Source organism: Bos grunniens, chromosome 29 (genome assembly GCF_055505025.1).
Source record: "Bos grunniens cultivar Pamir isolate PY7600 chromosome 29, Bosgru_T2T1.0, whole genome shotgun sequence".
NCBI lineage: Eukaryota > Metazoa > Chordata > Mammalia > Artiodactyla > Bovidae > Bos > Bos grunniens.
Window position 1 is genome coordinate 18579600 of NC_141193.1, and position 15203 is coordinate 18594802.

The following is a 15203-nucleotide window of genomic DNA, read 5'->3' on the forward strand; positions in this document are numbered from 1 at the left end:
TCCCCGCTGCGGGCGTCGCGGGCGCAGGAGGAGGCGGAGCGCGGGAGGCGGAGGCCCGGCCCGGCGGCGGGCTCCAGCGGGCGCGCGCCGCGAGCGGGGCGGGGGCGCTGCGGGGGCTGCCCGGAGGCGGCGGGCTAGGGGCTCGGAGCCCAGGACCGCATCCCCGGGGCCGTCTCGGCCGGGGGAGGGCGATCGCGGTGAGGGTCGAAGGGAAGGAGGACTCCGAGGCCGCGGCCGGGAGCCCGGCGTCCCCGCCCCCGAGCCTGACGGGGCGGCGCGGCGGGATGAGGCGCTGGCGCAGGGGGCGCCCGGCCGAGCCCCCGCGGCTGCCCTGGGCGGCCAGGCGCTAAGCTCGGCGCGCGGGCGGCGCTCGGCGGCGGCGAGGATCGGGACCAGGACGAGGACGAGGACGAGGAGGAGGAGGAAGGGGAGGGCGTCGGGCCCGGCGCCCCGCAGGGCAGACACGGAGCGGCGAGCGGGGCGCAGCGACGCCGCGGCGGCGCGGCGGGGCCGCGGGACTCGGTAAGGCGGGGGCCGCGGGAGGGCCGGGGGCGCCGGTGACGTGGGCAGGCGCCGCAGGGAAGGGCTGGGGGGCCTGGCTTTCCTTTTGGGGAGAAATTCTTTTTAAAGTAAAGGTTCGGGATCGAATGTTCTTGGAAGGCCATCTCGGGTTTCCCCCTTCCTCCCCCTTCCACCCCCCAACCCGGCTCCCTCCTCGGCCTCCCGGGGCGGACCGCGATCGGGCCGCAGCCGCCCGCGCCCACCACTTCCCCGCGGCCTCGGCGGACCGGGCCGGGCGGTTCCCGGCCTGCTGCGGCGCTCCGGGCCCGAGGCACCGGGGCTCCGGGCGCCCTGGCCGTGCCCGCTCCCCGCCGTGCTCGCTGTCGCGCCCGTGGAGTTTTCCCTCTCATCTTTCTAATTGGCTGAAGTTGCCTCTGCACATTGGACGGTGCTGGTGACTTTAGTGCCTTTTTCCTCCCTTGGTCTTCCCCGCCACCCCGTCCCCGTCTTGCCTTTCTCATTTTGGTGACTTGATTAAATATTCATGTTTAAAAATTTCTCAAACAGATGAACAGAAACGGTAGAGCGAGAAAGTCAAACCAGATTGCTTAGCTATGGTCTACTTCTTGACCCTTTATAACCCCGCATTCTCTGGCTGAAGCTTAAAGAAGGTGGACGGGAGGAGGCGACCCCAGGAGGATGCTTGGGTTCCAGTTTGATAGTTATCTTTTAGGAAATAGAATTTGGATAATTATAATTTTGATCTGCATGCAGAATTGCAATCTGCTTTTAAACTGCTTGGGGCACTGCATGATGTTACATGGATAGCTGGCAGCTGGGCCACATTGCATTGTTGTCAGCATCTCTTTTATTTTCCATTCTTTCAGAGTTTTACTTGGCACAGATTTAGACCTTTTAAGTCAATATGAATGGGAGTAACTTCTGATACATTGGTTGCTTTTGTCAACGTTGTCTATATTTGTATTTCTATTGGAAGAAGAAAAAGCATATGGTGCTAGAGTATTGTGGGTCTTAGCATCCAGAAAATATGCTAGTTTGAATCACTAATTAAATTTGTTGTAATATTTTTGGGTAGTGATGATTGTGATTCATTAATATATTTTTCTTTATTGGGTAAATTGGACTCTTAGAATATTGACATTTGATCCTTGTACTTGAGAAATAGAAGCTTTAATTGCTGCTACAACATGACCTCAGAGTTTTTCAAGCACTCATTGGTGTGAATTCCTTTTTAACACTGCTGTTTGTGAAGATGGGATATTATGATGCTGTGATGTCCATTTTCAGGATTATCTGGAGTTGGCTTCATTCCTAAAATTTAGTGTGTGATGATTCTTCATAGAATAAGTCTCTAGAATGGCGTGAGGTTGGAACTGTGCTCTAGCCAGTTGTCTTCATACCATCGTCCCTATAGCAGTCGGTAGAATAAAGCAGCACTTTGGACAGAGACCTGTCCAGACCCAGCTGGGGTGGAAGCCCAGTTTACTGTATGGAGATGCACACTGAGGTGGCTGATAGGGTGTAAGTGGGCCACAGAGGAAGTGTTAGTTGGAAGAATCTTCTTTGGTTATGTAACTTTTTGTTTTCTAGGGAGAGACCAAGAAGCAGCCAGGCCGGCTCAACTGTCATTAGAGTCTTTGATGTTGGCTTGAGTTCCAGTAGTTATGTTTCTTTTATTTTCTTTTCCTAACCCCCACATCATTTTCCAATCACCAGAAGCTATGCTACAGTTGGGCTCAGACTTTAATGGGAATTCATTCATCTCTATTTCTCTTTCTCTTAGTCTCTCTTTATTTTATTTTTTTAAAGATATTTTTGTGGATGTGGACCATTTTTAAAGTCTTTGTTGAATCTGTGACAGCACTGCTTCTGTTCTGTGTTTTGTTTTTTTGCCCACAAGGCATGTTGGATCTTAGCTCCCTGACCAGGAGTTGAACCAACACCCCCTGCATTGAAAGGCAAAGTCTTAACCACTGGACCACCAGGGAAGTCTCGTCTTAGTCCGTCTTTAGATTGACTTGTTCAGCAGTGCTTTCCCTTTCTGTGCTGGCCTTAGTGTGTTGTCTGCACAGTATACATAGATTCACTATTGACTGTAAATGCATCTGACGAATGTCAAGAATTAACATCTGTTTTCTTCAGTAGACTTTGATAGCATAGGAAAATTGAATGAAATGAACTAAATGTTTTCATTGCTTTTAAAAATTATGACTAATAATTCTTGACAATCTTTAGCGTTTAACCGATTAATGTGAAATTTGATGTCTATGGAAGTAGTTAAGAGGCAGCAGGGACTTAAAATCAGGTTGTGGTTGCAGTTCTGCCACTTAGTACCTGTGTGGCTTGGTCCCTGCTTTGGGCAAGTTATGTGCATTTCTGAGCCTGTGTTTCTTAGGTGTAAAATTGGGATGGGGTTTCCCAGGTGGCTCATTGTTAACGAATCTGCCTGCAATGCAGGAGACATAAGTTCCATCCCTGGATCAGGAAGATCCCTTGGAGAAGGAAATGGCAACCCATGCCAGTATTCTTGCCTGGAAATCCCATGGACAGAGGAGCCTGGTGGGCTACAGGCCATGGGGTCACAAAAGAATTGGACACGACTTAGTGACTAAGCAACAACAAAAACAAAACGGGACATTGCAAGGAGGCTTGCATTGTCTTCCTTACAGAGAAGTAAGATGAAAAAAAGGGTTTGAAAATACTTTGTATTGCTTCTTATATTCATAACCTATTACTGTCATTACCTGTAAACTTAGTGTTTAGCTGTTTTAAATGTTTTAATACCAGTTTTTAAAAATGCACATAAGGAATGAGAATGTGTTCGATCTTTTTGAGTTCCAGAATTTTGTGATTCTGCCTCATTCTTAGGAAATCCATATGTAGTATCTACAGTTTTGGACTCAGGGTTTTTGATTATTTGGGTGCAGATGTTTAGTTTATTGAGACTTTGAGCTTCTGTAAAGTATCAGTTCCGAATATTAAAGGAGATTACAAGTTAGGAGTGTGAAAAGAGCTGTTTACTAAAATATGTTTTATATTTGTCTGCATTATTTAGGATAGACATTGACAAAATTCAGTATGTAGGCCAAATCTGGTCTGCAGCTTGTATTTTGTATGGCTTATGAACTAAGAATGATTCATTTTCAAATGGTAGAATAAAAAATATTTCATAATGTGCAAGTTACATAAAATTCAGATACTAGTGCTCATAAATAAAGTTTTACTGGGATTATAGCCACACTTGTTTATGTAGTGTCTATGGCTGTATTGGCTGTACAACAGCAGGGTTGATTCCTTGCAACGGAGACAGTATGGCCTGCAGAGCCCTTTATAGAAAAAGTTTGCCAGTCTTTGCCTTATTGTTGTTGTTCCTTCGCTAAGTTATGTCCTACTCGTTGTCTACCCATGGACTGTAGCCCCCCAGACTCCTCTGTCCATGGGATTTCCCAGGCAAGAATCCTGATGTGGGTTATCATTTCCTTCTTCGGGGGATCTTCCCGACGCAGGGATCAAACCTGTGTCTCTTGCATCGGCAAGCGGATTCTTTACCACAGAGCCACCAGAAAGCCCTGTTTTTGCTTTAGGACATAAAATTTTTGCTCTGCTTAGCACAAGCATGGTTTCCTGTCATAGCATTATAGGGATTAGGACCCCTGGAAAGGTACTGATTTTTGCTTTGGAGTCAGACAGACTTGTGTTTGAATGTCAGCTGTGATATAAACTTTAATCCTGGACAAACAAATTAACATCTTGGTATTTCAGGTACCTCCTTTGTAATCAGAGAATATAGAATCTGTCTTAGAAGATTGTAGTGATGGTTAAATGAAATGTTACATGTGAAGGCTTAATACGATATTGTTGTTCAGTCGATCAGTCGTGTCCGACTCTTTGCAACCCCACGGACTGCAGCATGCCAGGCTTCCCTGTCCTTCACCATCCCGCAGAGCCTGCTCAAACTCACGTCCATTGAATCGTGATGCTATATACGTTATAGGCATTTAATAAGTACATAGTAAGTTATAGATGATGGTGATCATGAATTCTAGTGTAAACAATATGCCTAAAATGTTGTACATCACCTTGCCCCAGTATTATAGAGTTGTTCTTCTGAGTGGTATGTTACCGAATTTTTTCCTTTACTGAAACCATTAGTTTAGTAAACAGCTGATAAATGGAATAATTTGAGAAATCTCTCGTATGTTGTACTGTATTTTTATTAATCCCTTGCTTATTTAGATGATTAAGAATGGGTGGAAAGATAATTCTGCTCTGTTTTTCAAAGATCTTGGTTCTTGATAATTTCTTGGTACTAATGTATGTTTGCAAGCTGAACTTAAATATTGGTTCTATTTTGGTTTTGGTTTTTCCTATTTTCTGTTTTTTTGAAAAAGATATTTAGGAAAAGAACATTACATTAGGCCAGGGTTAGGTGACTTCTTTTAATGTGTGTGACACCCTTTAAGTCTAATTTAGGATTTGCGTTAGCATCTCTATAATAGCCTCTTCAGAGGTGGAATAATAAAACTTAATATTTTTTCCATAAAGATAGGCCTAGTGTACTTTCTAGAAGCTTCGTTGTTAAGCTTCTTTCTGAAATATTTGGTTTAAGTTATCTTACTGTGGATAAATTGGATGTACTTCCCAGCTTCAAATGCTGGTTTATTTAACATTAATCCCAAACTTGGAGTGAGCAAATAAACAAAGGCTATTGTTCTAACTGAGTCAAACAGAACAGGGCTGGGGCCACTGTGGCTCTTGCCATCCTACAAATAGTGCAATTTCACACCTTGGGTGTTCTTTACAGGCCGAGGGATAATCCCAGGGAGACCTCTGGAGGGTGCTGCTGATGTCCCCATGCTGTCCTTGGTGGGTGGGCAGAGGGCCTTTCATCAAACTGCAGAGCTGCAGCCCCTGGAAAACAACACTTGTGGCCCCATAGAAACAGTAGAGACCTAAACAAGACCTTCCATCTCAAGGAGACAGGATTTTCTTTTGATGTTAAAGCATATAAACAACAAAATCAACCAGAGAATTCCTGTTTGAAGAGGTGAAGACTGAGCGGGAATATTCACCATGGTAGCAAAATGTAAAGATTTGGTAAAACAGATGTTTGCACGTTCATAGTATACCTGAAAAGGGGGCTTCCTTGGTATTTACAGGAGGTGTTTTAGGTAGGTAAAAGGAAGTGAGAAATGAGGTGTTTGGTTTAATTTCTCATATGTAATTTATGAACCAGAATGTTCAGAGTGGAAGTAGAATTCTGATTTTCAGGGAGATTGCATCCATTTACTACTTTATTTTATGTCCTGGATCATAGTAGACATTAGTTTCGGAGCCTGTGGAGATGGAAAGCCCCGAGAGAAAAGGCACACGTGGCCCATGCCCCCTGGACACGGTGTGATAGGGGTACGTTGTCTCTGCTACCAAAGATAGGCACCGCGCTCTGGGGAGGAGCTCTGAAATAGACATTCCATTCCTTTGCCCTTGAGATAGTATTAATAAAATCTTTATTTTGTGGGGTTCAGCCTTGTGGTCCTGAGCAGGCCATGTGATTGCCCTGTTTTTATCCCATTGTGTGTAGGATGGAAGTAGTAATTCCTGTTCTCTTTTTATTGGAGAGTTATATGGTGGAAAGACTCTCAAGATGAGTAGGATTTTCAGTGACTGAAGAACACATTATGTGAACTTTAGTAATTACCCGGTTTATCAAGGGCAGGCAAAAAAGATAAGGAAGCTTTAGCAGAGAAAGGAGATTTGAACTTGAAGTCAGAGGACCTGGGTTCTCGTCTTGGCTCTCCTGTAAATAAATCTGTGCCTTTGCACCAGTAATTCATCTTGCTAAAAACCTCATTTTCCTTATATCTGTTGATGAAATGAGGGGTCAAACTAGAGGTCTCTAAGATTCTTTGTTGCTCCCAAATTCCATAATTCTCCGATTTTTTTTTTTAAAAAGTAGGGACTATCCTCTAGCACTTCCCCAGTTTCCATTGATCTTCTACCTGAGGAGAGCCTGGCAAACAGTGGTCTTCAGGACTTAGTGACAGTCCTGCTCTGGTAGGGTACAGGAAACCAAATGTCTTTCTCAGTGAACTGAAAAGTATCAATTGAGTACAAGTGAGGGTTTTTTTTCATACCACACTAAATGCAGTGGAGCCTAGGTATGAAAGAAGTTGGCATCGAGTCTCTTCCCTTAGAAAGTGTTCCATTCCATTGGGAAGATAAACTATATTATGAAGAAGAATATTATGAAAGAGTGGACAAGGAACAGTGGGATAATCATCCCTGATCTAGCAGTGGCCATTCATGGACTTGGGTGTACTTTTGGAGAGGATGATTTGTGGCCTTGGACATTTGTAAAATAAACTTTTTAGACTGCCTTAAGCTCTGAAATTTGGTCATATTCTCCTTGAAAGAGCAGCAGCATCTTTGAATCAGCCTGTTAGGAGAAAGAATCAGCCTGTTAGGTAGGAGACAACTCAAGTGAGAACTGTTCAATCCAGGCCAGATTTTTATACTCATTCTACGTGATTATTTGATTTACTAGATAGACGGAAGGGATTACTCTAATTTTCTGGAAATGCATTCAAGGGGCAACAATTCTTCTGAAAAGTCAAGCATGTGAGAAGTGACAGGAGACTCAACGTGTCTCTGCTTCTGGGCAATAACTCTGAGCCCTGGATCTCATTTCCCGCTTCTTAAAGGCTTTTACTCCTGCCATTATTTTTTCCTTTAAATTATCATTCTCTGCTTACTGGATCATCTCTTTTAGTATGCAGACGTGCCCTATATTACTTGCAGCAGTGATGATTAATTGTTCACCAGATGCCACTCTCTTCAGCTTCATTTCAGTAATAGGGCCCTCAGGTTTTATGTGGCACATGGATGCCCAGCTGGACTGCATTTCCTAGCCTCCCTCTTACACGTGGATGTGACCGCATGATAAAGTTTGGGTAACTGGATAATGACCAGAAGTACTGTGAGCAATTTTTGTGTCAGGGCCTTAGAAAGGAACAGTGAGTTGCTTTCTGCTTGCTCTCGCTTTCTGCTTTCCTCTTGCTCCCTTTCTGCCAGGAGAATATAGTCCTGGTACGTGTTAATTCAACCGTGCAGTTGAGAGCAATACTTTAGGAGGAGGTGGATCAGTAAGATGGGTCCTTGGATGATCTTATAGAGCAGAACCACCTACTACTGTTCACTTTTCTCTGGATGGTTAAGTGAGAAAGGAATACAGTTTTGTCTTGTTGGAGCCACTAATACCTTAACAGGTATTAGAATAAATCGCCTCTGTTAAACCATCCTCTCTCCTCCACCTTATGATTCCCTTCAGCTATTGCCCAATTTCTTTGTTCCATTTTGCAACAGGAGAGGTTTATGTTTGCTTTGTCCACTTCCTTACCACTGATTCTCTCTTTAGCCTGATCTGTTTGAGCTCTCGTTCTCTGGAGGCCGTCATGCCTTGACCTGCCCAGGGATTCGATCTCTAGGAGGCTGTCATGCCTCAGCCTGCCTGGGGATCTGCACCCTGACCTGGGGACGCCTGGCTCTCAGGTTGCAACAGTACTGGGTAGGATAAGCTTCAGAAAGACTTACCCCTAAGGAGGTCCACCCATGGAAATTGAAGGAGGCCAAGGCCCAGGAGCAGAGAAAGCAATGGCAACCCACTCCAGTATTCTTGCCTGGAAAATCCCATGGACGGAGGAGCCTAGTAGGCTGCAGTCCATGGGGTCACTAAGAGTGACACGACTGAATGACTTCACTTTCACTTTCTCCACTCACTGGCATTGCTTTTAATCAAGGCTGCAGTGACTTGTATCTTGTCAAAGCCAGAGGTCATGCAACATCTGTGTCTTACTGACCTCTCATCAGCGTTTCCCATTGGCCGACTATTTTCTCTGACCTCATAGCTACTCATTCTCTGTCTTTTTTGCAGCTTATCTCTGCCTACCTCCCCCTCTAAAATTTGGAGTGTCCCTGGGCTCTCCTGATTTCATCCATTTTCATGGTTTCAGATACTGTTTATATGCCAAGGGGGCTCAGATTCCTATCTCTGGTACTGATTTCTGGAGCTCTAGACTCGTCATCTAAGGCCATTCCTGTACCTTGATGTCTCATGAACCAAGCAGAACTGTGAATTACGCTTTCTTTCGTCCACTCCTCCCTCCACTTCTCCCACGTCTTCACTGTTTGAACTGAAGTGGCCACACTGTCTACCCAGTTGTGCAGGCTCTGAGGTCATCCTCCATTTTTTCCTTCTCATGTTAATAAGTCCCATCAACTCCACCTTCAGAATACAAACTGGACCTGACTGTGTCTCAGTTTTTTCACGGTTAACACCTAGGCTAGCTGCCTTTGTCCTCTGGAAAATTATCTATAGACTTCCCTGCCCCTATCCTTTCCTTCGTCCCCTGTGCTCCGCCTACGTGTCCCCCACCTTCCTCCCACTCCTATCCCCTGGTTACTCAGGATCTTTTCAGTGATTCCATAGTTTTACCATTTCCACAGTGTCTTATAGTTGGAACCTTACAGTATGTAGCTTTTCAATTAGCTTCTTTCACTTCGTAATAAATACTTAAGTGTCTTCCATGTCTTTTCATGGGTTGATATCTTATTTCTTTATCAGCCCAGTTCAGTCACTCAGTCATGTCCAACTCTTTGTGACCCCATGGACTGCAGCATGCCAGGCCTCTCTGTCCATCACCAACTCCTGGAGTTTACTCAGACTCATGCCTATTGGGTCGGTGATGCCATCCAGCGATCTCATCCTCTGTCGTCCCCTCCTCCTCCTGCCCTCAATCCTTCCCAGTATCAGGGTCTTTTCCAATGAGCCAGTTCTTCACATAAGGTGGCCAAAGTATTGGAGTTTCAGTTTCAGCATCAGTCATTCCAATGAATACTCAGGACTGATTTCCTTTAGGATGGACTGGTTGGATCTCCTTGCAGTCCAAGGGACTCTCAAGAGTCTTCTCCAACACCACAGTTCAAAAGCATCAATTCTTCAGCACTCAGCTTTCTTTACAGTCCAACTCTCACATCCATACATGACCGCTGGAAAAACCATAACCTTGACTAGATGGACCTTTGTTGGCAAAGTAATGCCTCTGTTTTTGAATATGCTGTCTAGGTTGGTCATAACTTTTCTTCTAAGGAGCAAGCGTCTTTTAATTTCATGGCTGCAGTCACCATCTGTAGTGATTTTGGAGGCCCCCAAAATAAAGTCTGTTGCTGTTTCCACTGTTTCCCCATCTATTTCTCATGAAGTGATGGTACCAGATGCCATGATCTTCATTTTCTGAATGTTGAGTTTTAAGGCAACTTCTTCACTCTGCTCTTTCACTTTCATCAAGAAGCTCTTTAGTTCTACTTCCCTTTCTGCCATAAGGGTGGTGTCATCCACATATCTGAGGTTATTGATATTTGTCCCAGCAATCTTGATTCCAGCTTGTGCTTCCTCCAGGCCAGTGTTTCTCATGATGTACTCTGCATATCAGTTAAATTAGCAGGGTGACAATATACAGCCTTGATGTACTTCTTTCCCTATTTGGAACCAGTCTATTGTTCCATGTCCAGTTCTAACCGTTGCTTCCTGACTTGCATACAGATTTCTAGAGCGGCAGGTCAGGTGGTCTGGTATTCCCATCTCTTTAAGAATTTTCTACAGTGCTCTTTCTTTTTAGCACTGAGTAATATTCCTTTGTTAGGACATCTTGATTGCTTCCAGGTTTTGGCAGTAATGAATGAAACTGCTATAAACATCCATGTTTTTTGTAGATAGGAGTTTTCAGCTCTTTGGGATAAGTACCGAGGAGGGTGATTCTAGGATGGTATGATAAGCATGATTTTGAATGAGAGTTCCTATTGCCCCACATCCTTGCCGGCACTTGGTGGTATGAGCGTTCTGGATTTTGGCCATTCTAACAGATGTATAGTGGATGATACTCCTTTTCATCCCTTGACCGAGCTAAGCATGTACCTCTTCAGCGATCTACAAGGAAGGATGGAACGTACTTCCTTCAGATCTTCTCATGGCTCTCTTCTGCTGCCCCAGTGAGGCCTTTATGCTTACCTCTGTACAGGCAGTGTCACAGGCTCTGTCTTCTTTATTACCTCATTTTATTTTCTTCATTCAGTTTGCATTTATTTGCTTTTATCTTACATTTATAACCCCATTTTCTGCAAGCTGTTTGAGAGGCCTGGACTCTGTCTAGATATGTGTTGTATCCTTAGTATTTCTGTAGAATATGTATTTGTTGGTGCCAGAGAGGTGTCATCCATCGTGGGGACAGATGACAAGGTTTTCAGTGATAATGATAAATCATAGGACCCCAGGAGCAGCAGGGAAGAAGGTTCTGACTTCTTGGAGGATAGAGAAGTCCCTCGAGACAAGGCTGCTCTGGTCTTTAAGCAATTAATATGGTAGAATGGAGGAATTTACTTCGGTTTTTGTGAGGAGGCGAATGACAAGAGTGAGCTGATAGCAGGGACTTTTTAATAGAGAAAGGATGCTTCAGAGTTTAGCTTCCATTTGCCTGTGTCTCAAAGCACTTGTCTCTGTATATAGAGCTACCCATTCACACTGCAGTTACATAGGCTTCTTGGGCAAATGTGGTCTTTGCCTTTTCTCAGGATCAGAGTTCCTTCCACATTATTGTTGGAAGAGCAGCACGTACCCTCTGCTTCTGTATTTTCGGTGTCTGACTTGTTACTCACCTGACAGCCCAGTTCTTTTTGAAAAAAATTTATATATTTTTACTAATGTATGCTGCTGCTGCTGCTAAGTCGCTTCAGTCGTGTCCAACTCTGTGCGACCCCATAGATGGCAGCCCACCAGGCTTCCCCGTCCCTGGGATTCTCCAGGCAAGAACACTGGAGTGGGTTGCCATTTCCTTCTCCAATGCATGAAAGTGAAAAGTGAAAGTGAAGTTGCTCAGTCGTGTCCGACTCTAGTGACCCCATGGACTGCAGCCTACCAGGCTTCTCCGCCATGGGATTTTCCAGGCAAAAGTACTGGAGTGGGGTGCCGTTGCCTTTATAGTGTTGTATTAATGACTGCTGTACAGCAGAGTGACTCAGTTATACATATATGTGTGCATTCTTTTTTCTATTCTTTTCCATTGTGGTTTATCACACGATACTGAATATAGTTCCCTGTACTATACAGTATGACCTTGTTGTTGCCCAAATCTTTTTATTTTTTTAATTAAAAAATATTTTTGGGGGGGGCTGTGCCGGGTCTTTGTTGCAGCATGTGGGATCTAGTTCCCTAATCAGGGATCGAACCCTGGGGCCTCTGCACTGGGAATACGGAGTCTTAGCCACTTGACCACTAGGGAAGTCGCCCAGTCCTTTTTAAAAGGAATTCTTACTGTTTAACATTCTTTGTTGTATTAGAGTGGAATGTACCTGGCTTCGTTTCCAGCACCACACAGATCTGTTCTGTTTTTCACATGATGGCCTTCAGTTGTCATGTGAAAAATGGCTGGTTCTTTGATCTTCCCACTAACTTTTTTCTTCCCAGGCTAAATGTACTTATTTCCTTCAACTGTTCCTCATGTGACTGAGCTCCTTTTGCAGGCCCACCCCAGCATTTCTGGAACTCGGGCAAGGATACAAATGGAAGTCTGTATGCTGTGCGTCTAAACATTTGCTCAGTATTAATCAGGCGAACTGATCCAGACGTTCCATTGCGTACCTTACCAAAGGCAACTTTGTAATGACCTACATCTGGGTCACAGAGGGAATGCTCTGACTCCTGGGAGTTCTTTTCCACACCTTGGTAACGGGCAGGTACCCGTCTCCCTCCAGGCTCCTGGCATGAGAGACTTTGCATGTGCGTATGTGTGGGCACTTGAAACCATGCGTGCCTGTACCCCTTTCAGATAGCATCTCTTTGATCATCCCTGGGCCCAGGGGATGTAAATACTGATGGTGTGGTCATCTGCTGTTGGGAGGGTCCACTCAGGGAGGAAGCCTGAGCAAACCCTAGAAGTAGTCAGGAAATTCTGGGGTCCTGGTAAGAAGACGGCTGGGGTGTGTGAACTGCAGTTGGGCATACCTTTTAGTTTAGGTCCTGAGAACAGTTGGCCCCACGGTAAAGGGAGTTGGTCAGCGGGTACCCCACGTCCAATGTAGTACTGTTGTGTCGTTATCAGATTCTGGTCTTGATTCTGTTTCCCAGAGCCGTTTATTGTGGAAAAAGTTAAATTCCCTCTTAACAATGTTCCAAACTAGACATTGTGTTTTAATTAGAGCTCCCTAACTGGCGTGCCAGACAAGACTAAATATGTTACAGATAGGGCAGAAACATTTCCTCATTCCTTGGAGAGGATTGTCAGCGACAGAGGCAAGCGCGTCTCCTGACCTCTGGTGACCCCTGCAACCGGGCTCACTTGCCGCAGCGTGCCCATATCAGCGCTGTCTTCTTCGTGTGTCCTGAGCGCCGAAGACAGAGAAAGCCTGCTCTGGACTGCTGTCGGGTGACTGCAGGGCTCGTGGCATAAAGCGTTTACCTATGGCTTCAAGAGCATTTCTATCAGCATCAATATCTGGTCCTCCTGACAGTGTTGGAAGTGTCAAAGTAGGTTTGTGCCCTTCTTATTAATGAGGATATAGATCCAGGTTAAGTGGCTTAGTGTAGCTACACATTCTCACTCAAGTAGGACAGTTGAAACTAGAACTCCATTCTTCTGACTCTTATTCTGGTATATTCTCTCTACTAACCCAAATTCCTTTTCTTGTACTATTTTTTTTTTGGACAGCCTATCACTTCTGATTCATGTAGGGCATGCAGGCAGTTGCATTTTTTAGAGTTTTTCTGTCCCGACTTCTGTTGTCTCCCTTTATTGTTACTTATTAACCTAAAGATTCAACTTGACAGTCCCTATTAAGTGGTATCATTTTTATCAGATTCAAACAGTTCATCCAGTGTCTTGCCACTTAATTGTGTATTATCCATTTTGATGGCTCTCTGCTCTGGATTCGTGTCATATTTAGTTGTTCCAGTGATGCTTGTCTGAAATGGTCACCCCGAGTTGTTTATAAAAGGTTAGATTACATTAAAGTGGGAAAATGTACAGTACATTATAGAAATATATCTTTTCTAAACTAGTTATGATTTTTAAAAAAAGGTTCTGGGATATAACTGTAAATTCACTTCTCTTTTTATTTAGTGACCATTTTTCATTGATCTTTACAAATGTTATTTTATTTAAACCTCAGGAATTTGTGGTCACTTACTCAAATGCTGGGATGATTTAGAATTCAAATCTAGGTCTGTTTAACCTCAAAGTACCTGTGTGTTTTCTTAGCACTAGTCTATGAATAATGAGAAATAATTTCTAAACATTTAACTTGAGCCTGAGAAAGGGATGTTTCCCAGATTCATATTCTTACATTTGGAGTAAGTTAATCCTCTGTTCAGTTCAGTTCAGTTGCTCAGTCGTGTCTTACTCTTTGTGACCCCATGGACCACAGCACGCCAAGGCCTCCCTGTCCATCACCAACTCCCGGAGTTCACTCAGACTCACGTCCATTGAGTTGGTGATGCCATCCAACCATCTCATCCTCTGTCGTCCCCTTCTCCTCCTGCCCTCAATCTTTCCAGCAATAGGGTCTTTTCAAATGAGTCAGCTCTTCGCATCAGGTGGCCAAAGTTTTGGAGTTTCAGCTTTAATATTAGTCCTTCCAGTGAACACTCAGGACTGATCTCCTCTAGGATGGACTGGTTGGATCCCCTTGCAGTCCAAGGGACTCTCAAGGGTCTTCTCCAACACCGCAGTTCAAAAGCATCAGTTCTTCGTTACTCATGCACAGAACAGGCTTCCTCACCAACCCCTCTCCCCACCAAATGTGAATAGTGCCGAGTTGAGAAGCCCTGCTCTAAAGGTTCTAAGTAGTCAGGGTTTTACTTTGAATATGTGTGCTTGTGTATTTAACCAACCCCATCATGGTGATAGGTCCTCGAATGTATGAGAGAGAATTTATCAAACTCCCCACTTGGGGACAGGTTTTCAATGACATTAGAGCATGATGTTTATTCAATTGTGCTGCTTCTAGAGAATCTGGGATTTAATGCCAAAGGCTTCCTGAGTGATGAAAGGTTAGGCTTTTTATATTTAATGCTTATTTTTATTAGAACTGTTGATGGGTGAAAGAAAGTGAAAGTTGCTCAGTCGTGTCCGACTCTTTGCGACCCCATGGACTATACAGTCCATGGAATTTTCCAGGCCAGAATACTGGAGTGGGTAGCTGTTCCCTTCTCCAAGGAAACTTCCCAACCCAGGCATCGAACCCAGGTCTCCCGCATTGCAGGCGCAACTGAGCCACCAAATGTGAAATATATGATACCAACCTGGCAGTTAGGTATTGACCTACTAACCAACATAACTTCTCTGAGGAGTTGTGTTTATTGGTTAAAGCACAGATTTGGAGGGATGGTTGCTTAGCATTCTAAAACCAGGTTTCTTTTCCCTTGTTATTGAGTTCCGAGGCATCACCTTTCTGATTTCTTCACATTACTTTTACCAGGCTTGATTTTGTGTTGCTTTGTTCTAGACTGCCGAAACCATGTCCTTAAACTAATGTTTCATTGTATTCACTCTAACTGATCAAGAGCCATCAGAGGTTCTGTCTTCCTACTATACTTATTAAGTGCTCTTGTTCCTATATTTACTGATCTCTCTTGC

At 44.4% G+C, this 15203-nt stretch overlaps 1 protein-coding gene across 6 annotated transcripts in view; it reads left to right on the plus strand.

Annotated features, from left to right (window-relative positions):
* Nucleotides 1–390: 390 nt before the first annotated feature.
* The window catches only part of ARHGAP32 (Rho GTPase activating protein 32), a 205043-nt gene continuing 190230 nt past the window's right edge, over nucleotides 391–15203 (plus strand). For 2 of the 6 annotated variants that reach the window (XM_086383679.1, XM_086383682.1), the window contains exon 1: nucleotides 391–522. The gene's annotated coding sequence lies outside the window, so the exon portion shown is untranslated. The remainder of the gene's footprint in view (nucleotides 523–15203) is intronic. The other 4 variants (XM_086383684.1, XM_086383685.1, XM_086383678.1 and 1 more) reach the window with 3 other exon arrangements.